Source organism: Notothenia rossii, assembly GCF_949606895.1.
Source record: "Notothenia rossii genome assembly, chromosome: 4".
Taxonomy (NCBI): domain Eukaryota; kingdom Metazoa; phylum Chordata; class Actinopteri; order Perciformes; family Nototheniidae; genus Notothenia; species Notothenia rossii.
This window is the reverse complement of record NC_136902.1, coordinates 78,013,888-78,038,483: the sequence shown is the minus strand read 5'-3', so window position 1 is coordinate 78,038,483 and position 24,596 is coordinate 78,013,888.

The following is a 24,596-nucleotide window of genomic DNA, read 5'->3' as shown; positions in this document are numbered from 1 at the left end:
CCTTGGCAATAAGGACACAACATTGCAGCATATTGGCAAGCTCATTTGCTTTTCATAGTGAGCGTTGTGTCCAAAAAAAAAGTGCCCCCTGGGATAAACACGTGTACGGGGACCGCGGGCTCGCCGCCCCAGCAGCAGGTGGCCCATTGCTGCCTAATGAACACCACAATCTGTTACTATCGCAGCGGTGCTTTTCACCAGACAATTAGGCGACTAAGCATGTCATTATTCCAGGCCAACAAGAAGAGCCTCTTCTCTAATTTCATCTTTTCATTCCTGTTTACTCACCCACACTCCCCTCATTAACGAGAGATTTTCCAGTCCATGCTAATTGGTTTCAATAACATTCATTTTAGTTGAAAGGAAACGATTCTGTTAATTGAGGAGCGCAGAGAGAGGAGAGAGGGAGCGAGAAGGGGGGAGAGAGGGGAGGGAGAGGGGCTTCTTTTCATTTTCAAGTGCGTCCATGAGATGACGCTTTTGAAAAAGCGCTCTACAGGTTCAGAGCTAATGAAATTAAGTGATGCCGGCCGTGGTAAAAAGGAAAGCCCAAATTAAAAGCAATTTATTTTCATTGAGGCATGTGGCACTGTTCGGGCACAATTAATGGGCTGAGCATAGACACAGAGAGATGGAGAGGGAGAACAAAAAAGAGACAAAGATACAAAGAAATGACTGGTGGCACAGATGAGTCAAGAGAGGAACGTCTAGACCTGGATAGATTAACTGTAATGATTAACTATTATTGCATCTGTATTTCTTTTTTTCTAATTTGCTAAGTTTTCATAGGAATTAATGGCATACATATTTAAAATAACCTCAAATCTCTAGATGTTTGTCTAAAATCTGGCAAAGAATACTCGACAATGTGTAGCTTGCTATTGAAATACCTACAATAAGGATGAGAAATATCGGATTAAGAAATGGTAGTATGGGTTACGGTTAGGGTAACCCTAACCCTAACCCTAACCCTAAGGTATAATATTCATCTTATTCTAGTTGTGTGTCAATGTCCAAGTAATGATGTCCCTATCTAATGATCTTCATCAGTAGATTGATATTTCCAGTTGGCAAGGAATAAAATAATTCATTAAATTTGATAAATCTTTAAATAATTCATTGTTTTACCTGCTGATAAAGATTGTCCAATATTTGTGAAAGCTAAAGAAGAAACGCTAAACTGACTTTGTTTTCTAAACTAAAGAGAGGTTTGGTTTCACATACTTATAATGAATTGCAAACTAAAACTTCATTTTGAATTAATTAAAAAGATACTGAAAATGCTCAGAAAAGAAATGGACATTTTAAAATACAATTATCTGAAATTTCAATGACAAACTCTGCAAACTCCAATCTGCTGATGAAGATATTGCGAAAGGATCAAAAGCTCTTTAACATACTAAATGGATATTTGTTCATTTTTTTAGATCAATAATACACTTCATGGCTCTCTTTAATTTAAATATTTGACATCATACATACACTTAAAGCTGAACCAAGTTTATTCTTACATCATCTTTACAACACAAAACAATGTCTTTCCTTATTGGGATGAAACAAATGATTTATATACACAAACTAATGATTTTTGACTGAACTTTTTGCGCAATACAAGCTGAAATATCAAAATAAACTTTGAGGGCCTTCCAGGCAGCATCACCAAGCCTTGAGAAATGAGTCTGTAATTCTTCCAGGAACTATATCAAGTTTTGCGTCACTGCCAGATGTGGAGCCACAGTTAAGGCCTTAACCCCTCCAACAGATTCAGATACGGTCAGTCAGCTGCCTAACCAGCCTCTGAATGGTTGTTTAGTGACGGCAGACTGAGCACGCTAATGGCCTGTCTAAACAGCCTCAGCTGGGGGCCGAAGTGAAGGGGGGGGGGGCCCGCAGGCTGGAGGTGTGGCCGTCTGTGGCCTGTAAAGGCATCTGGAGACCACAGGAAGAAGAGTCAGAAGGGATGAGTCAAGCAGCTATAATCATTACTGATCGATGTGTTGACAAGCACAGACAAAGGGAGGAGGGAGACAGAGATGTAAAACAATTAATATCCTTATTTGCAGGCTACAATGCTTTCTCTTTTCCAGCTGAACCATCAGTATATCAGTCCCTGCCTGTGTTTCAGCCAATGAGGAAGCAAACTGGTATAAAGTATGACTAAATGCCCGGCTAGTCTCCGAGGAGCTCTGAGTGCAGAGCTAGCAGGAGATCAGTGCAGTTCATTTACATAGCATTTGCATTATGTCAGGACATGAGCTACAAATAGGTATGAGTGTGTGGCTTAATTAGAAATGAGCCAGGCTTTTCAAAAACACCCTTTTGCATCATAATTGAGTCAGCTCAGCGCTGGAGTAAACGGCAGAGAGTGGGGGAGAAGATGCCTGTTTCTGAACACGCTCAGAGATGATTGGTAATTACGATACACCTACCAGGGCTCAGCAACTTGTATTATTGTTACACAAAACGTTTGTGTGCGCTTTGAACAACAGCAGATGAAACTGCCTTATAATATATTGGTCAAAACAATTAAATATATGATAAATATGGTATATAGATGCTTTTTATCCAGAGGGGGGTTGTGACTTGAAGGTTTCCAGTGTTTTTCGATATGTGGGTGGTTTTTGATCAAGGACATGCGGAGGTGTAGGACTTTTTATAAAATAAGAAGAACCACTGCTAACATAAGGAGCGCCAAAGACCAAGTGTAAACACAAGTTGGAAAGTAAAAATGTAATACAACATCAGCTACAGCTTTTTTTTAAACAGCATATTTGTCGCTAAAAACAGGGGTGACCTTGGGGGTTTAAAACCCCAGAAAGTGTTGTGCAAATATTCTGGGAATAAAATATGTTCGTCTCAAAATGTAAAAAAAATGAAACACTATCAAAAGTTAAAATTGTCTTGCTGATTGCTGATCACATCTTTACATGATGTTACGTTTATAGATAAAGCTGCTGTTGCGTTTTATGTATCATTTTTACTTCTGTTTTACTCCAAACCTATTATGTGCATCTTAATACATTATTTTTTTATGATTTCTCTTAAATGACTAAACACTGTAATTTCCAGAAGAGTTTCTTAAACAGGGCTATAGCAATTCACTGTTTTTTCAGCTGTGAATATTTACAGCTGCAGGACACTACGTGGTAAACAGTGCCCAGGCCTAGGTATTTTAGATAATGGCGATGTACAGTATGGTACTAATGAAGCAAACTATATCAGAGTTTGGCAAAGCAAAATCATAACAAACTTTAAAAAATAAACAATGTAATATTTCATTTGGGATAATCGTAGGTTGTCAAGGTGAGTTTTAATAGAGAATTTTTTTTTTGAATGAGCAACAAAGAAAAACGCGTCCACACCAAGATGGACAAATTACATTTCAAACTTTAGTGTCATCAAATCATACCAGATGATACCATTGACAGGAACTGTTACTATTGGTCAACAGTTTCAACATGACCTTGAACAAAGCCCCAGAAACCCCAAATAACCATGTCAAGGTCAATGACTACTGTCCCACTGGTATATTACCCCCAAACGTATCTCTTCATGCATTTAATAGCTTATCCGTCTCCAAATGACTGCATCTTTATATCATACCCTTTGCTCATATGTTGAATATGAGAACATTTCTGTGTGTTTGCATACGTGCACATAAACTGCATTAATACACAGCCAGCTGTTTAAATGGGATGTACAGTATGTTTTGTTTGTGATTACATACTGTAAGTTTTTACCATCTAAGTGATGTGCCAGGATGTGTTGGGGAGCCGGGGTGTTCAGAGTACCTGGGGTTACCAAGGTTACCAAATTGAATCGTCCCCTCAGACATGGCTGATCTACATAATTTGGTGGTATCATTCACAGTGTCTCACGGCCCGGGTGATGAATGGCACCCGCAGAAGATAATATTTCTGCTTGGATGTAATAAATCTTATGTAAAGTGCTCCATCGCTTATATGGCAGAGATGTGGTATAGAATAAAGACACACTTCTTCTTTTTGACTCTCCCTCCATTCACTATTTTCCCATCCTCACCGTCTTTCAACTCCTATAAAAAACAGGAAGTCTGAGTTGAATCTCCAAAAAGGAAATTGTTACAAGTCAAAAATGAGGGGGTTACACTACGAATTGCTAGGTTCATGTATGATAAATATCACTCATGCTTCGTGGTATACAATACGTGTACTATCTAATACCACTCCTCAGAGACCCCCCCTCTTTGCTTCTCTCCCTGCTGCTCCTGTACCTGTTGTATTGATCGCGGCCCCAGCCAGCCCCTCACAGACAGCCCGCAGTGTCCTGCTATTACTAAACCAGCCCCTGGGTCATGAACTTGTGACCTCACTCCTGCTCGGCGTTGCTCAGTGAGGGGCCATGACCCCCACAAGGGGCTGGGAGGCCAGGGACACTCCAGCAGTTTTGTGTTATTCATAGCATCCCGATCATCATGTTCCTGCATGCGTTTATCATGCATTAACACTCATTAAAAACACAATACAAACAGCTTTGTGATAGAGATCCAGACAAAGCTTGCAGCAAAGATAAATAGATGCAGAGTGATTTGTATAGATACAGACTTCTGAACAGTTTCTGTTAACAAACAGAAGTGTATGCAAATTAAATGCAAACTGTATGTTATTTGTAGTTTAATTTGATACATGATAACACTGCTAAAAGTCAAAGTCGGAAAATGTCTATTTATTCCAAAGGTTACTAATGACAATTGTTTACTAATTACATTTTTCGATCTCCTTCTTCCTATTATGCCTGTTTTTAATAAGCTGAGAGTCAGGTGTACTTGACAGTAATGAATGACTGATTTTAGCTGATCGTTATTGCTGCCCTCTTCTCGCTGGAGATGAACCGTGTGTGTGTGTGTGTGCGCACAGGAGTGTGTGTGCGCGTGCCGTGGCTGCCTAATAAAAAGGGATAATTGTTCCATCTTTGCTTGCAGACACATAAAGCAGTGTGTATTGACTGCTTGACAGGCTGTGATTCCAGTAAAGCTAATGGCTTTCTCAATTCTCCTGCTCCATCCATCAGGCCCCGAGAGCACCCCGTCATGTTTTCAATTAATGAAGAGAAACCCATAAAAAGTTTAAAGGCAGCGTGACACCGTGGATGACAGCGTATACACCGTTCAGACAAGGGCACACACAACATGTATAATCATCCAATATGAAATATACACACAAGCACACACAGAGTTGCAGCTTTAAAAAAAAAAAAACTTAAAAGCTCTCGCAGCTTTTTTACCGTGACACACACGGAGAGCCAAACAATCCTATCTGTTGTTTGCTGTGGGTTTGAAGCTCGCCTGTGCCTCAACTTCACACCCTCAGCTTTTAATCATAATGTGTATTCTGGTTGTTGTTCTGTTTAGTTTGGTTGCAGCTTGCTTGCTTTATGTATGAGATAAAGGGAGACTTCCGATCTGCCTGGGTGAGCGATAGTAAAGCCCTCCAATTCAGGCAGGAAATTATGGAGTAAGTGGCTTTGTGGCTGATAGTCAAATGCAGCCAGGGCGGCTGGATGCCTGCTCTAATTAACCGGCTGGCAGCTTTCAGCGATACCACGAATCCTACTGGCTAACCTGATGACAAGACCAGGGTGCACACACAAATACATAGGTCACACAAATGATCATCTCAAACACATCTACTTTTTTAAATCCAACAAATTGCAAACTTTACATCAGGCCTTTGAATTTGCATTGTTTTTTCGTGGTGAAAAGATCAACACATGCAATATAATTACCTTTCCAAATAAGACCTTGTCAACCGTCACAAGAGAAAAACCCCTTTTCTCAAACCACTCCCTCAGTGGCCTAATGACGGCTCGTGTCTGTAGATCAGCAATCTTACAATCACATCATCAGACGCTTTGCAGAATTAATTTTAAATGATTGACAGCCTGTTATATGCATATCACTAATCTCTGCAATTCACCACTACCCTATTGGACGAAAAAAGGGGGAAAGAAAATTAAGAAACAATTGTATGCAGAATAACCAACTGAAAAAAAAAAAATCAAAACTGTAAAGAATTCAATGATCACTTAAACATTAAAACTTGAGAGTATTTAAGGGGCCTGCTGCTATATCTAAGCCTCAGACTCAAGGTCAATTAACAGTTACAGTACTAGGAAAAAAGAGACTCTAAAAGTGTGTAAGAAGGTGTATATTGGCCGGCAAGGAAGAGATTTATACCTCGTCTTTGTTTCATTTGCTGTTTCAAATCACCAGTGATGTTAAAGTTAAGTAAAAAATAAATGTCAAAGTGCCGTGCCTGTTGGGAAATGCCATATTCCTGAAGACTGCTGGCTCTCTCTACTCCACATAGGCATATAAAACATTTATCTCCACTGCTGGTTTCACTGAAATTAATCAGGAGAAATACTGAAAGAGAACACTCGACCACATCATTCACTGAAGGAGAACATTTCACGGTTTTTCTTACAACTTTATCTCATACTAAGAGCCTGCATGTGTGTGTGTTTCTGACTTGAGTTCACACCCTAGGCCACTCATATTCTTGACCAGCGATAAAACTTATACAGTAAGATGAACATTTAAAAGCGGGGGAAAGTGAAGTTCACTTGAGAATGACTTCATAGACATCACATGAGCGTCTTGTGCTGCGCCTGCACGCCTCTTCACTTAAACCAAACAGAGCTGAAGGTGAGAGAGTTACTGGAGAATAGATGAAGACGGCGTAATCGTGCGTGGGAGTGAGATATAACCGATGCTTGTCAATCATCATCAAGCGCCCTTCTTGATGCTTGCAGTTTGACTTTCCTCCTCGTTCAGGATAAGTTCCAACTACACACACACACTCAAGGATTTTTGAGTTTGATGTAGTTATTTTTCACTTTGCTTGTGCATGTTGAATGTGACACATACCTTATTCTGTCTCACTAACATGTATTTACAGAGCAACGTTTTATTCAGAGGGGAGAGGAAAGGAGGAATGGCAGCTGAGGATAAATGCATTTTTCATTATTATAGATTCTCTCCACTTCTCCGCTGGCAGCGAGAGCAACCTCTGCTTAAACATCTCCTCTCTGCCCCACGGCACTTTCCTGCGTTTGGACGCCGGCCAAGCAGAAAGTAATTTAAACATTACAGGAAATTAAATCTCACATTTTCCAATTTTTACCTTAAAGTTAAAGTACAATGAAAATGTCACCCATGAATTATGGAATCAAGCTGAATTTCTCCTCTAAACTTTAAACTGTGATTGTAAATGTCCTTGACAACAAGGTGGGCACTTAGAGGCGCCGCCACCCCCCCCCCCCCCCCCCGATGTGGCGCTACAGCCAATCGGAAGCTGATAAGATGAAGAGAGGATAATGCCATTTTGGGAGCTGCATTTCTCTACTTGATAAATGAAAAATGTCAGCTCCAGTGATCACTCTCAGCTACATTTTTTCTCAAACGATTTTGTATTCCCCAACAATAGTGAGAATCTAGTTCTTTACCTTATAGTTCAACATATATTTTTTTCGGCAAACTGTTGGATCTCTTGGAAGACATTATCTGTTCAACATCATCTCTCACAGCATCTAATATTATATCTTATATTAAGACATTTCAGCAGTCTCCAGCGTTCAGTTATCCTAAGATCACCTGTTAAAGCATGTCTTTGTGATATTTCATTTCTATGCGCAGTATTGCTGCAAAGATAATACATCCACTTGGTGTGTCTCACACCAAGACCAAATTATATTTACTGCTAAATCACATTTCTGATGGCGCTGCGTTATTAGAAAATTGCATGTTGTGCGTTTGATTTATGTCCCAGCATATCTAGAGGGAGAAAAAAAAATGTCCACCCTCCCACGCTTGCAGGTGAGATGAGTTCCTGCAGATTGGTGTTAGTGTCATCCTCCGGGCTAAGTGTTGTATATTAAAGAGACATCGCAGTGGATTGTCACCCCGGCGCCCCACCACCTAGCAATGGGCCATCTTTAATTATGGTCTGACGGAGGGGATGAATCAGAAAAGTCCTGACAGAGCGGCCAGTGTGTAGATTATTTTAATTTGCGCCCCGCCCCAAGGTGAGCGATGCGGCCGGCCTTGACCCTCCTCTGACTGCATGGATTAATGCCTGGTAATGACTGCTGAGGCTATCATTGCGGCGGGCATCATTAATTATCCTTATTGATTGTTGCTCTCAGAGATAAAGCGTTCTGCTGACTGGAAAATACCCTCCACGCGCAAGGTCAAGGTAAAAAAAAGAAAGAAGAGGAACTTAGATAATCGCATAGGGGCCACCACATTTACAATAGAAGATAAATATGGCTGCCGCCAGCAGCATCCCGCGCCACTAATGTCTCACTCTCACCGTCCCGTCCTTCGCTGCTGTCCCGTCTCCTCCTCTCTCCCTCAATCTGTCTGTCTCACCATTTCCTGCCTTGCTGTCATTTTCTCCCAACGGGGACTGTAAGAGAGTCCAACAGGAAACCTAAGCAGTTTGTGCACATTATCGCAAAGACTAATGATATGACAGAAAGAGCTGGTGAGAAATGAGGGAGTGTAAGTGAGGAGAGATGCTAAGAGAGAGGAAACAGTTGGAGGAAGGCAGGAAAAAAGCAACGGGGAGTAGAGGGAGACAGTGAGGTAGGCTGGCATAGTGCTCAGATTAAGTTTCCATAGCTGCCATAAAGGAGGAGACAGCAGGAAGATAGGGTTTTATATTTACACTAGTCTACAACTCGCCCTCATATACACGAGAAAAAATAACTTTGCTAAGAAGTCCTGCACATAACCCCCAGGAAAACCACAACGCTGCATTTTTCCACTTTGGTTATGAGACAAATTAGATATCATTAATTAATTAATGAGCCTCACATGTGCTGGTAGGCAAATATATTTTACCTTTGAAGAGAATTAGGACACCTGTTTCCTACTGTTTTTAGTCTTTGTGCCAGGCTAATCTACCAGGCTTCTGGCAGTTGCTTCATATTTACTATAGAAACATGAAAGTTGTATTGATTTTAACATCAGCTCATGGCAAAAAAAAGCGGATAAGCATATTTCCCAAAATATCTAACTATTAAATTAAATTGAAAGAAAGCCTGTTGTTATGGCAATAAAAAAATCTAAGGTTAAAGTCACATTTTCCTTTGGTTCATATGAAGCAAACTATGTCAACCTAATTCGTTAGGTGCAAAATCATCTAAAAATGGACGTAATACCGAGGGATACATGATTGCATATTCACCGTACGAGAGAAGGCTCTTTTTAACCCTACAACCTTCATCATGAAATTCCCGGTGTGTGTATCCGCATGTCTGTGTCTGTGTGTGTCTCCTCCTCATGACTCAAACAGGCTGATCCGGCAGACGGGAAGTGAGTGTGACAGAAATGTATTCTCTTTTCAAACGCTGGTTGGAGAGGCAGCAGTAGCACCTCTCGTGTCCTCTCTCTACTGTGCCTTCTCCACGCCTGTGATTGGCATGTCTTCATATGTGGATTCTGTTCTTCCTGTGACTCGCTCCTTTGCACAGTAGCCAGTGTCAAACAACAAATGAGTAAAATAAATCCAGCTGGGGACTGGAAGGGAGGGAGCCATACAAAAAAAAAGGTAAATATCCAGACACTGATTTAGCAACTTTGTTGTAATCCAATAAAAGAACCTCCAGGTTTTCATGTTCATAAATTGATTTGAATTGCACATTAGGGCGCAAACTGCTGGTTTAGGTGGTCTTGATCCGTAAATGCCCTTTGTCCGGGTTTCAGGAGGCCAGAGACGTAGACGGTGGAGGTAGGGCAACATGAAGGAGTAGTCTGTCTTTTTTTGTTAGTACTTGTTTGAAGTGTATCAGAAGGATCTTTCCAAGGTCTGGAAATTCATTACTGGTCAGCAGCTTTGAAAAAGGTCTGATGGATGTATACGTGTGTGTGTGTGTGTGTGTGTGTGTGTGTGTGTGTGTGTGTGTGTGTGTGTGTGTGTGTGTGTGTGTGTGTGTGTGTGTGTGTGTGTGTGTGTGTGTGTGTGTGTGTGTGTGTGTGTGTGTGTGTGTATGTGTGTGTGTGTGTGTGTGTGTGTGTAAGCCTGCAGCCCATTGTATTCAGAGTGGAATTGCTAAGCAGTAGCCTGAGGCCATGAGCAGGCAGCTATGGCCAGGTATGGTTAGCCATTACTGCAGGGCATCAGACTCTATCAGACTCTCTGGAGAAAAGATCACACGGGCCGTACACACCCATATAGGTAGTGCATGTCTATTTGGGTTTGTGTGTCTGCATTTGTGCGACAAAGACAGACAGAAGAAACACTCGTTCTATGTCTGCATTGCAAAGCTTTTAAAGGATCCAAAGCCTTTAAACTTGGATTGTGATCTTATTCAGAGTTCAAATGACGTGTTTGATCAGGATCAGATGACTGGTGTGTGTGTGTGTGTGTGTGTGTGTCTGTGTATGTGTGAGTGTGTGTAATCAAGCATATGACACAGAAGCGGAAGGAAAACTGAGAAAGAGCAGAAAGACTGTCGTAGAACAACAGCCTGCGGATCAATACATGACCACAACACTGACGGAGGCCACATGCTGAATGTACACCGTTGACGCTTACAGTACAAACACACACACTTTTACACTGAGACGCACAGAAAACTGCTGTGGTGTCAAGTTTCTTCATTACTTACAGTTTTCATAACTTTGACTTAAGACAAGATGGCCTTGAGCAAGGCACCGGACACCCCCCCCCCATTGCTCCTTGGGTGCTGTACAATAGCTGCCCACTGCTAAAAAGCAGAGAATAAATTGTGTGACCAATAAAGAGGGTTTTATCCTCCAGATCTATGGTCATACACTTAGGGTTGTTAATATGATTTTAACTATTTATTTTTATTTTGCATCATTTAAACACATTTAACCAACAAAATGTTTTGGATTCATATGAAGGTGGATGTGAGCACACACGTGTATGGTAAACACACGCATGCAAAACAATTTGAGGGGTTTGGGGGGGCCGGGGTGCAGTAGCATGATGCCCATCTATCTTTCTGACATCTCCTAACCCAATCCCACTGGGGCTAACTGAATTCAATCCTCAACATTAGATAAGCACATACCACCCCCCCCCCTCCCTTCTACACGTGTGTGTGTGTGTGTGTGTGTGTATGTGTATGTGTCTATGAACATAACACACACATAGCAGCAGGTTTAGATTGTTTCTACAGTCAAGTGTTAGTGTGCAGGTCACATAGCAAGAGGGGGACCGAAGCAGGAATCAAGAGAAAAAGAAAAAAAAAGCCAACGAGCCCAGCAGACAAAGAGAGACACTGGCAGAGGCAGAAGGGGGGAAAGAGGTTTGACGTTGCCTGTCCGGAGGGAGTCCATCCTCTGTTTTCTCCCCTCACCCTTTCTCCCCCTCTGAATCCTTCACTCTCTACCCCTCGCCTTGCACCCCCCGCTCCTCCCCTCCAGCTCTCCCCTCTCAGCAGCTCTCTGCTGATTGTTTGGGCTTCTTGGTCCCTATCAGGCCCATCACTCTATGTTTCCATCAAACGCAGCATTTATCTTATCATTGCCTGGACAACTGCCTATTAGTCCAAAAGAGTCTGCAGGCTCTGTGTTCCCATGGCGATGACATGGTGACATTGCCAGGCAGCTCTGAACCGCCTGCTGAGATAGAGGACCCTTTCCCTCTCATCCTGCCCTCCTTCTCTGCCCGTCCCGCTGCCTCTCCTTTGCTCCACCTTTGGCAGCAGCCGCCATCCCCGGAGCTTTCAACTCTTTGAGGGTGTGTGCACGTGCACGAGGGTGCAGACACACACATTTATGCTCACAGATGGGACATTTACCTGCCCAGTGTGTATATGTGTCTGTGGGTAGTGAGTAGGGTTGCAAAGGGGCGGAACATTTCCAGTAAGTTTCCGGGAAATTTCCATGGGAAGTTAAGCTGGGGAATTTTGGAAATATTCCATATTGGAAACTTTCCATGGGAATAATGGGAATTAATGGAAACTAACTGGGAATTGAGGGCAATGTAATCGAATTTGTATGTGATATTTGCAATTTAAACATTACATAAATATATTACCCCATAATATCATCAGAACTTGCTTCACTTTGTGTAGTCCACAGGCTCAAATGTGTGGCTTCAATAGTCTTGTGCTTTGGGCTCAAAAGTATGGTCCAATCTTCTAGAAATCATCTGTGCATGTGATGGAGGAATGCACAGTGCCTGTAGGGGGTGTGGTCTCAATGGCCATGCAGTAAGCAGTGTGCTATGTGCATGTGATTGAGGAATGGCATGGATATTCAAGTGTACTTGAATGGCATATGTTTGATTTAGTCAAGATTATGCTAAAATATACTTTCCCCAACTATATTTAAGTTCCCTATGAAGAGACAACCTTCAATTTAGAAAATTCCCAGTTTATTCCCATACATTCCTTTTTATTCCCTTAAATTCCCGTTAATTCCCATGGAAAGTTTCCACCTTTGAAAATTCCCAGAATTGTGCAACCCTAGTAGTGAGTTGTCTTTATGTTACCAAATAGGGGAGAAGAGAGGCTCCAGAAAAATTCAACAAACACTCCTGCTAAACGCAACATCAGTCCAAACAGAACAAAAGAAGAATATAGTTACATTTGAAGAGAAAAAACTATATTTAGCCCTTGACCTTATCTTTTTCCACATTGAGTGCAGACAGATGAGTAATGATAAATAGAATTAAAGTGCTGGAACATGCATTGTGCTGACTAAACCCTGTTACTACTCCTGCTTTACGTCCTCTCGTTCTGTTACTGTTCTCCAAAGAGATTATTATGAGTGTTTAACAGCTTATAGTTTATAGGGGGTAAACATGCAGCCAGGGTCACCTTGTCTGCTGCTTTTTCTTTTTCTGCACACATAAGTTTGTTATGAGGGGCAGTATAACAGAATTACATCTTGTAATCTGGCAGTTTAATTTGTGCTTCTTCAAGTTCAGGAGGGATGAAGACACATAGACACAGTGGCGCATACGCACTTATGCAAACACTGTAATTGTACCTCTTATCAGCATGCTATCGGTGATTCAGTGCATTAGCTGTGATCTGTGCTCTGCCTCTCTTACTGGATGTGGATGAGAGGGGAAGGGGTCTCCGAGGGCAGCTCAAAGGGGCCCAACTCTAATAATAGAGTGTAAATCTCAGTCATTACTGCTCTGACAGGACACTGTGTCATCATTGTCTGGAGCACAACTCCTCTCGAGTGGAGAGGCTTCAAGTTAACTATTGTTTTTATTGTGGGCAGCCCAGAATCCCTTGTAGTTTGTTAAATGACAGACGGTGAGGCAAGTTATGAGTGCAGCACAGCCACCAAAGGATGTTGGATTCACATTGCAACAACAGATACTATAATTTGATATCGAACTTTGACTTGCTGACTTTCGATCCAGACAACCACCATGAGACCAAATAACTTTTGCACTATTGAAAGATTAACAAATGTCAAGCAGAGTTGTCCCCACAAATCTTAAAACTATTGTTACTACCAGCTCTTCATAAGACGGCTTTCCGCAGTTGAAACAGCGTACCAGTGGGACTGACATTCCATATCCTGTTAAGCAGGAAATCATCATTGGTCTCAATAACGGCGGGCCATAAAATCACATTTCAGCATCCATTGATTTTTATTTCATAGTAAATGGCAGGTAACAAACCGCGGGGCCGCTGAGCGCTGCAGTGTAAATGCGGCTCTGATAAACAGTTAAAGAAGTTCATCCACTCTGCTGAACTGCGGCATGGCGGCAGAAAAATCAACACTAATCGGATGAGAGGCAGCAAAACAAATTCTACTGTTGTGCTCTCAACACTGAAATAGAGAGGAGAGGAAACCAAGACAAGGGAGAGAGGGAGAGGAGACATTTAAGGAAGAGTTGAACAGGCAAACAAAATAAGATACAAAAGTAAAAAACAGTGTCTTTGATATTGTTGTCCAGCAGCTCAGATTACAGCCTTTTTTATCATTGTACCATAAGAACCAACCGTCTTAACATTATCCATCTCCCAGCATGAATGTTAAATCACAGGTTTGACTTTTCAAAAACCTACTTTAGCTTGAAAAAGACGATGTTTAAACACATGCATTACTTTACCATGCGATGATATCATTTTAAAATGCCAGCTGAATGTAAATTCACTGTGATGAATTACCTATTTCAAGTCTTTGAAAGTTGATATTTCGACTCAACTGGCATGAAGTCAGACAAATGGCTGCCTACCATGTCGGAAATCTATCCAAAATCGCATTGTTGACTTTGTAAATTGGAGGGCAGTAAGTGCTGCTGTAATGGTTTGTACATTAAAAGGCTGTGGGTTTCGAGTTTAAATCACACGTTTAAACGTGCACAAAATAAATCTAGTATGTTCCTTTAACCCAGGGGTGATCAAGTCAAAATGACCTACATTAAAAACATATATTTATTTATATATACTGAGTATACCTTATGTTAGTGTACCTTATGTGTTCATGCATAACTGCATGAACCCGTATGGCACAATACAACTCGGTACATTTTTGGTCATTACGTCAATTTGATACCCTTTCTTTAGTAGAATTGTATACATTGGAAGGCTAACTAGGTAATCAGCTCGCCGGTGATTTGCAGCTGGCGTGGTTGACCGTGCATGCATGGTGAACTGCGTGTTAGAAAATATGAGATCTCATACTGGCTTACCTGTACGTCAATCAAGTGGCAAATGCCATAGTAAGGATGGATTATACTGTAGGCTAACTTATTGTTTTTCAATGCCATGCGATCTACACACACTACCTTTGCGATCGACGTATTGGGCACCCCTGCTTTAACCCATTTCCATAGATACATGCTCCCTTCTACTAGTCTCTCTTCCCTCTTTCTCTTTAAAAAAAACAGTTTCAGCATCTCTTGTCTTTGTTCTCTTTTTGGAGGAAAATGCCAGATCAACAGAAACGTCACATCCAGGATAAGGGGCTTACTTTTGTATCTTCTAATTGAAGTGCCTTCCTACCTTAGTGTCTGACAGCTCCTTTTGACAAGTGATGTGTTTTTTGAAAGTGAATCAGCTTTCTTTGGCTCAGAGTGCTATAGACAGCAGAGATCAGTGAGGGTCAAGCTGAATGCTGGTCTCTATACTGACTTTCTGCTGCCTCCTGCCATCACCAAGCTTGTCATTCATCTCATCGTTAATCCTGCCTTCTTCTTTCAGCGAATACATTCTCTTTGTGAGTTCTTTTTTCCTCCCATACTAAACAAGCCCAGCAGAAATGCAGTTCTCCGGCCCAGGTTGTTTAAAATATGTTCAGAGGTGCACTTATCAATGTTATATTAACAATGAATCAAATGATTATGTAATGTTAGCAGTGTCACTTGTAAAAACAGGAAAGTATGACCTAACTCTGCAGCTCCCCCAATTTCAGCATCTTTCACCTCATGGTTTTGGTTTTATTGCCCACAACTTTAATATTTCAAACTACTTTTGCAGCTCCCATCGTTTTTAGCAGCTGTAGGCAGATGTTTTTTGTACAAACAAGTCAAGTCAACCTGCTGTATGCTATCTGCCCGACATCAAACAGCAGATAGACGGAGTAAGCAGCTAGCTGGTCAAAACAATGTAGCATTTGGGAGCCAAGTAGCAGAATTTGTTGGTAAAAGGCAACAGAGAAGGCTAGTTAATATGGGACTTATTGTTGTCAGGTGCTTACACATGTCTGCAAATGAATGCTAATGAAACGAAATAGAAGTGTTTATTCATAAAGATTTCATTTGATATTCATTTCATTTTTATTGTTTTATGTTGTTTTATGTTTTCATGTGGAACCTAATTGCTGCAGGTCTCCCTTGAAAAAGAGATCTATGTTCTCAATGGGACCAATCTGGATAAATAAAGGTTTGAAATGAAATGATATGTTTGCTACAATAATTTTGTGAGGTGATAATATCCTATATCTTGTTTTTTCAGTCTTTTACTGCCAACACGAGCCGAGCCCTAAAACAACCTGTATATTTTCTTCTGACAAACGATGTCTTGTGGTTGTGCAGTTAACTCAAGAGCAAGGAAATAGTTGTTGTGCCATAAAACCTCAGCAGTGGGGATTTCTGTATGAATAGTTGGATCAATAATGCATGTCACATTGACATCAGAGGCATCATGTCTCCTACTATCTTTACGCCTTGGTTTTCTTTTAACCACAATCTTACCCAACCTTAACCAGTTTGAATTGCCTCACCACAAGCAAAGCGTAACCACAGATCAGACAGATCAAACACTTTTGGTACAATCATCAATCTCAAATTAACTTGGCTCATTTAAGTATGGGGACTTGTTGCAATTCAAATGTGTTGGCGGCAAAAACAGCATTGGTTCTAACCTTGTCCCTGCCTGTGGTACATTTTACTACAAGCCTTTACGTAAAACCACAGTACTGTGAATGATTATGGGTGGTATTTTCAGTCTAACCAGATCATGCCATGATCCTGTTGAGTTTTTATTTAAGAACATGATGTTACAGTCATGCATACTTTGTGGTTTCAGCTCAATCCATACCCTGCAGCTTCTGTATGTCTAATCCCATCTTTGCCTGTACTGTTTAGCATCGCTCCATCAACAGCCAGAGAATGAACCTTCAATTATATCTTTGACCGACACACACAGCCAGTGCTCATCATTGGAAAGCAGCCACGTCCACATGGAATGGAAATATGGTAAAAATCAAGTCTTTTTGTCTGGAACATTTCCTAAATGTTGACTCCCTCTGCCTCTCCTTGGCTTTTTCCCACTTTCCCACTCCAGCTCTGTGTGTGTGATATTATAAAGAACAGATTTTCCAAAAAGCAAATGAAAGGGCTTGTTAGCAGAGGAGAGAGAGGGAGAGAAAAAGAGAGAAAGAGAGAGATCAGAGGGCCAATGTTGAAGCTGACAGCAGCCCAGTCTCCCGGCACCATCACCGACCCACCCAGCAGCTAGCTGGCCTTCACAGGGCCACATAAATCCACATGCAGGTCACATTACTGCTCGCCTTCATCAATGTTTACTGGCATGTTAAAGATTGTAATAACATTGGTCAGGACAGAGATTTTTAATTTAGATGTTTTTTTTAAGGGTTTGTAACCCAGCTGTGGCGAGGGGAGAAATAGTCGGAGAGAGACAGATGCTGGCACAGAGGAAGAGAGGAGTAACCACATTTGGACCGAGATGAGAACGAGGCCTGCAAGGTCATGCTCCATAAACACTCCTCAAATCAGGATGCTAGACTTTTGTTATACATACTATGTTTAGTCAACAATTTGCGCATGTCTTCATGTTTTCAGTGGTCATTTGAGGTAAAATAATAAAAGCAGTTTGAGTCATGACAGTAAACATTCAGCTCCAGTAAGAAAATGAACCACAGAAACTACAGTGCACAGGCAAATCAGAAATTCCCCTTTCTACAAACCCTACCAGCTCTCAGCCTCTCTCTCGTGCTTTAACTTCTGTGTAAAAACTTGAATCTGAAACCCGGTGTGTCCGTGTATTTTCTTTGGGTAGCAGGCCGTAGCTCTGCTTAACTTAAGATATATTGGATTTTGATCAAATACTTGAAAAGTGCCACAAGGACTCTGTGCTTATTTAAACTGTAATGATGAATACACAAATCAGAGTGAGCGCTCTGATGAGCCCCCCCCGTCGACACACACACACACACACACACACACACACACACACACACACACACACACACACACACACACACACACACACACACACACACACACACACACACACACACACACACACACACACACACACACACACACACACACACACACACACACACACACACACACACACCTCTGCCCTATAGATTGTAGCTGGGCTGGAGCATGAAGAGCCTTGCTTTGTTCAAGGTTGTACACCCACTGTTCTGTTCCAGTGAGCTGTGTAACCATAACACTTTAATGACATGCTATTACAGAGCTATCACACTTACAGCACCGTGTTAACACCACAACCACTGCCGCACAGACAGTAGGCTGAATCAGATTTAGGACATAATCCTACTCATTTGGCCTATTGTTTCACACTGACTTTCTTCCCTTCTTTTCTTCTTCTTCTTCCCCTTTCATTCTCAGTATTTCATCATTTCATTCTTTCCGGTTTTTACGGTGGAAAATAAAGTTGCATATTTTCTCAAATAAAGTAATTCAGTACAATTTGCAGGTAGTACTTGACATGAATATTTTAATTCTGTGCTGTATATTAGGCCTATATTCCACCTTATTTCAGAAGCATCTTCACTATATAATTATAGACACAACTAACTACAACACGACTGCTGTTTTCACTTTAGTAATCAAAATTGTAAAATAACAGGGGCCACTTAACCATAATGAGTCCTCTGTTTTTATACAAATTTGGTGATAACAATGCTTTTCAAATAAAACTTAGAAAACAGGTACATGACATGAGTATGACTACTTCTATATAAGTAAAGCAACTGAATAGTCTTCTTCATTCAGCCTCGGCACATCACCATCATGAAAGCAAAAGACAAAATATGTTGTGTGCACACAACAAACAAAGCGGGATTGACTTATTTGTTTTGATGCGTTAAACCTGACCCTCAGAATCGGCCACAACAGCAGAACCCTGCCAACCCTTGCAGCGAAGCGAGTCACTTGTGATTTATTTCATATTTCCATTTGATTGGGGGCTGTTTGGGGGTAATCAGGCTCTGACAGTGGGCCCTGTGCTGTGGCTGCGCTGTTTACATATCTCTACTGGAGACATGTTGACACTGAGGAGAGCTGAGACCAAGAACCGAGCCGCTCTCAAGGTCTGGACAATATTTGGATCTTAGTTGGCCTGTTGTGGGGAAGGACAGGTCAACCAGTGCACAGAATGGCAAACAGGTTGGACAAAGGACAAGAAGAATGAGGAAGTTACAGTGAAGTGGAATATACGATAAAGTGTTAAGAAGAATCCACACTAATCTACCACTGCGCTTTGTATATCTTTGACCATTTTGAGGTTTTCCTTCACATTGATGAGTTTGATTACAGAAAGCAGATGTATAATGCAACATTAATAAACAGTCATGCAGGGAAAATGCCATCAAAAACAGACAGCAGTATCAATTTCCTATACTCTCAAAAGATCAGAATGCCTCCGCCTTAGATGTTCTCAACCAAAAATCAAGCTCGTTAGCTATTTTTTGTATGTTTTAAGCCTTTCCACCGTCATTACAGATTGTTACCAATAGTCTTTCAATATAGCAAAATACCATAGATTGAAGCAAGTCTCAAGGATGGTTCAATTAAAGTGGGTAAAGTTAAATATGGAGCAACGAGATAAAGAATGAAATGGGCCTTCGGAAACTATAATATAAACCTCTTACTTTGATTCTTTTCTGCCATATAACAGCAATATCCCGGGTTGGATTCTAGGCTGGGACTTTGTTGCATGTTTTACTTCCTCTCTCTCCCTTGCTCTTTCTCTCTCTCTAAAATAGATGTTAAAACGAAATGTTAATACATGTACTTCTGCAACAAGTTTCGAAAAGTTAAATTCAGCCTAGATAAAACAAATAACTGGAGCTGTCACACAAGCCTTTCCTGAACAGCATCTCCTCTTCTCCTCATCAGTAACAGACCCCAGTTGAAAAAGTTAACAGCCCCCTCTGCACCTGCTCAAGCAGAAGGCCCCGGGTCACTGACGGGAGAGAAAAGGAGACAAAAACACATGTTTGTGAACTTTTCAGCGCGAGCAACTGGAATATTGAACTTTTCCCATTGAGTTGCATCAAAAACCTGAAAAGTTCGGGGAGCCTAATCAATTTACCAAAAAGGTTTTGTTTGACTGCAGAGCAAGAGTCAAATCTTTGAAAAGCAGAGGCTGACATCCTTGAAAAAATAAAAAACGCATGCACTGAACCCACGCCTTTGTCTTCTTTTGGTCTTTGTTTGTAGAAGGTTTGTACATGGAGGAGGTGGTAGTTGGCTCTGAGTATCAACACACACACACACACACACACACACACACACACACACACACACACACACACACACACACACACACACACATGCACGCACACACATTTGCTCAGTCTTTTAAAGAAATGTATAATGCTGTTAGATATTATTTTAAGTCGAGGTACTGATTTAAATGCCAAATGTCAAATCAGATGTAGATGACTAGGAGGGTTTTTATGCTAATGAGGTGGTTAATATTCTGATGATATGTCTACATGAAGCCTGAGCGTGTTTTAATATCCCAGAGAAGGTGTGTGTGTGTGTCTACCTCCACATAGAGACGGGGATGGTGCACCCAGGGGCGAGCCAACGCACTAGCTAGCCTGTGTCGGCTCGACTGGAGCGCCTTGCTGTTTTACCGCAGGAAGTAACACAAAAGAGCAGCAGGAATGTTTATGAACACCTCAAATCCCAGAGGACCTGCGGGCTGACCTGATTATCGCCTGTCTGTAATTCCACAGTCTGCAAGGTGCTGCTACTCCTGGAGGGGTTTGAAAGGGTGCGAGGTATGTCAATGTGTGTGTATGTGTGTGTGTGTGTTCCATCAATGTTAGGTATCATTAAACATCATTAGAGGGTTGGAAGAGTCTCACGCTGCTTTGGTTTTTGTGTGTAGGACTGTTTCTGTCAGGCGCACTCTAGGAAGATCACTAACAGCGCAGCCCTGAAGATACACACACAAACACACAGTCTGAAGAGAGGGTATTTATCAGTCAAGCTTGTTTTGTTATTGCATGCATTCTTTTGACATGAGCTCTGACTGTGGCCTTTGTAAAAGAGGAAATCAAATAACAGGGCCAAAAGGAGCAGAGCTACAACCCCCTCCAGCATATACAAACAGAAATAAACCTCGGCTGTCTATATCTAACAATAGGACAACAACTTTTACTTCAAGGCTATTGCGAAGTTTGAGCAGTCATTTAAAGGGTTTGTGTATATTTGTCTACTTGTGTATTCCAAGACGGCTGGCATCTTCTTATTCATTTCCCAAGACAGCTATTCGTTAAGTTATGTTTAGTATTCACTGCCAGGATGTGTCACGAGTGATTCTGATGATCAACTGTTGATTCGTGGGCCGCTCCAAGAACGCAGCGGTTAACTGGTTCAGCATGTTTAAATGTAGAGACAGCGGTGAAGACCAGGCCCCCAATCAGCCCAGTGACCTACACTCTGCAGCGAGCGCAGCCTCCAAACATCTCTATCCCTCATTGGACACAGCACATCCCAGAACAGACCGGTGGACACAACAGAGTTCAGAGGAGGCCAAAGCGTAGCTGGGTGCTGCCATCTTCTGGCCAGGCGCCACATGAGTTATCTTGTGGAAAGAATCATGCATGTTTTGTACGTTTAACTCCCTATTTGCTATTTTAAACAATCATGGATCCCTAGCAGTGAAGAAGATGCTGCAACACTTCCAGCTAGTAACATCTTCCATTGGAAACATATATTTGTTGCAGCTTAAAAACGAATTTTAAGACTTTGTGCTTCAAACAAAAGAACACAATGTGAGCAGAATGTTAATCGCATACTTTAATCTTTGTGTAGAAAACGATCCACGATGAGCAACTTATAAAACTTCAAAGCTTTAACAAGGTGGATTTCTTTACAGCAGAATAAGCTGTATCTCCTCAGGTGATTGTATAGTACTACAGAGCGGCTGGATAAAGCTCCTGGCTACCTCTCTACACCCTGGCTGAACGCGTCAAACTAATACGTGATGACGCGTGGTGAGTTATTGCACTGAGTACCAGGCCGCTGGTTCTGCTCACAGGTCTGGTTTGATCTTTTATTTACACTCCTTTTTGCTCAGGATTTCAGGACAATTTTCCAAACTCTTTATAGTCAACAAACTACAAAGCAAGGCCCCGTCTCTGGGAGGCATGTTGAATAGAGAAAAAGACCGCTGGTTTGGCTTCAGAAACAAAAAACTACATCAGTTCATCCACTTTGGACTCCATGTTGGCCTGGCAAATAGGTTGATCTGAGCGTGACAGCTCGGGAGAGGAAGGTGGGTGGATGGATGCGTGGAGCTGTGAAAAAAGTATGCATACAGACTAACAGCCCCACAGACTGCAGACAGACAGACAGACCATTACATCAAGGAGGAGGACAAACAACTTTGACTGCGACTACAGTTGCATATTCACTCAAGTGGCTGTCTGCATCAAAGGAATAGAGCCAGTACCTAAAACTATTATTCTGCCATTAGTTTTCTGCAGGTCACGATTGTGGCATAATGCAATAGCATTCATCTATTTCATTCATTTTAGTTCTTAGAGAGCGACACACAATTTAATTACCCATCCTCCTCTTTGGCTGTGGGAGCGGGAACAAGCGCCTCGCCCCCCTCCCTCCGCTCACTCACTTCTCGTAAAGGATGGAGGGTGCCGAAACAATGATGGATAGAGTCTGAAAAGTGCATTATTTCTGATGCATTTTTGATTATTTCTACCCTTTCCCTTTTTTTCAGGTAATGCAATAAGCCTGATAGGCCCTGAGTTCTGTCAGAGACATGGATATTGCAACAGCTCAGGCATCGCTTTCTATCGGCAGGAAAGTCATTGTTTCTGAAACAAGGAGTTCTGTTTTTTTTTTATAGCTCTTTTACTCTTTTTCTCCCTTTTTACATTTTTTTTGTCTGTGTCTGTCTGTCTTTCTTCACAGCCTTTGTGGTTTTGTCTGTCTGTCTATCTGTCTCCAGCTTGGAGACATTCTCATTTGGACTGGTGCCTTGGATGCCCCAATAGACTGCCACAATAGTTCCTCATCGAAACAATTTCAAGGACCTCTTCAAAGTGAATGAATCAATAGTGCTCATATGTGGGGTTAAAGCAGAGGTTACGCTGATATCGTTCAACTCCAGACACTCCCTTAGCCCCAACATGCTAGCCAGCGCCGGTGACCTCTTGTTTGGTTAATATAATTCATTCTGTAAATAGAGAATATCAATCTCTCTAAATATAACCCCACTTTGCCCTATACAAATAAATATATATTTAAAAACACAAAGCACAGTGCAAACCTCAGGGCTAATACTCTTATGTCTAAACTTGGTTTATCCACAATCAAACAATGCAAATGTTTGTGATGTCTGAGATGTAGGTGCTGCCAGCCAGAATTGATCCATATCCCTCAGAGCTATTCTCAACCAAAACCATTGTCAGTGCAGCTCTCTTTATACAGATTACTTTAACAATATTTTTCGCACTACACATTATACTCTATATACAATTACTGATTCCATTATTTGTTAGGGATGGTGACACTACAGTTTTAAAACGTTGTACATATGTAAAACAATATTAATATATTACTCATTCTGAATATAGTATATTGAAATGATAGGGACTTTGGGAAAAGTATTACTACATTATTAGAGGGTTCCAAGTAGGGCTGCACGATATATCGTGTCGTGACGATAATCGCGATATGCGCATGCATTTTTAAGACTTGCGATATTAAGTAGGCAAATTAACTCAAACACGTCATGTTACAATTATTTTGCTGCTTGCTACAAAAGGATAACTTGCGCGGCTCTCATGTCAGGGGTACTTGAGTTAGTGACATGCAGGCTCTGCATGCACAGCAAACCACAATCAAATCTCTAAAGCAAACGGACCCCGTGATTAAAGGAGAAACACTGAATAAAGTGGTTTCATGTGTTTCTCCAGGGCAGTTTGGCACTGCTAACCGAGCTAACTCAGCTAGTTGCTCTGATAACTTAAGATCCAGACGTCCGTGACTAAAATCCTTCATCCGGTTAAATATAGTTACAAAAAATACCAATTGTGTAGCATTAAAGTTCAAGAAAGGATGGTTTCCGGAAAAATAATGGTCTTTTCTTCAATTCCTGTATGTTTTCATATCGCAATATATATCGCGGGGGGGGAATCGCAATGTCATTTTTTTCCAATATCGTGCAGCCCTAGTGCACGTAAAGCAGTGCTACATTAGAATTTCACAAATAAAAAAACCTAAATATTATAGTTATCCTAATATGACCTTGTGAGGGGAGTAGGAGAAGCACAGTTGCAAATAATGAAATGAATGCAGGCTGAATTCAGCTGCTTCAGGGTCAGGGTCTTGGTACAGTACACTTGAATACAACAGAGCCATCGTTAGTGTTATTAGTAACACCTTTGCTTTTTCTACTATGGTGAGCCAAAATGTCTGCTATGAAAAAGGCCCATGGCACATTGATCATAACCATGAAGATGTCATTGAAATAATAGTTTATGGTTTCATCATGTAACGATTATCAGGAGGCTTCAACAATGACTTAAGCTTAATTATTTAAACAGTATAGTCAAACAAATTGAGCCTGTGTTTGCTATTTATGTACAAAGTAAGTACTTTACATTAGAAAATGTCAGAACAAGAACAATGAAAGTGTTTGTCCAAGAAGGCTTTGGTTCAGGTCCTCGGAGTTCTTCTGTCTGCTCTATATTTATTATTCATCCTTTTGCTGTACGTGGTTAAAGTGGTTTTTATGAAGTTTGTCCTTATCTGATTTGAGGGTCTTTGGATAAGGGTTATAGAGATAATGACGCCCGATAAGGCCTAAGAATATATCAATGGTACTATTTTGAAAAGGTCAAAAAACGG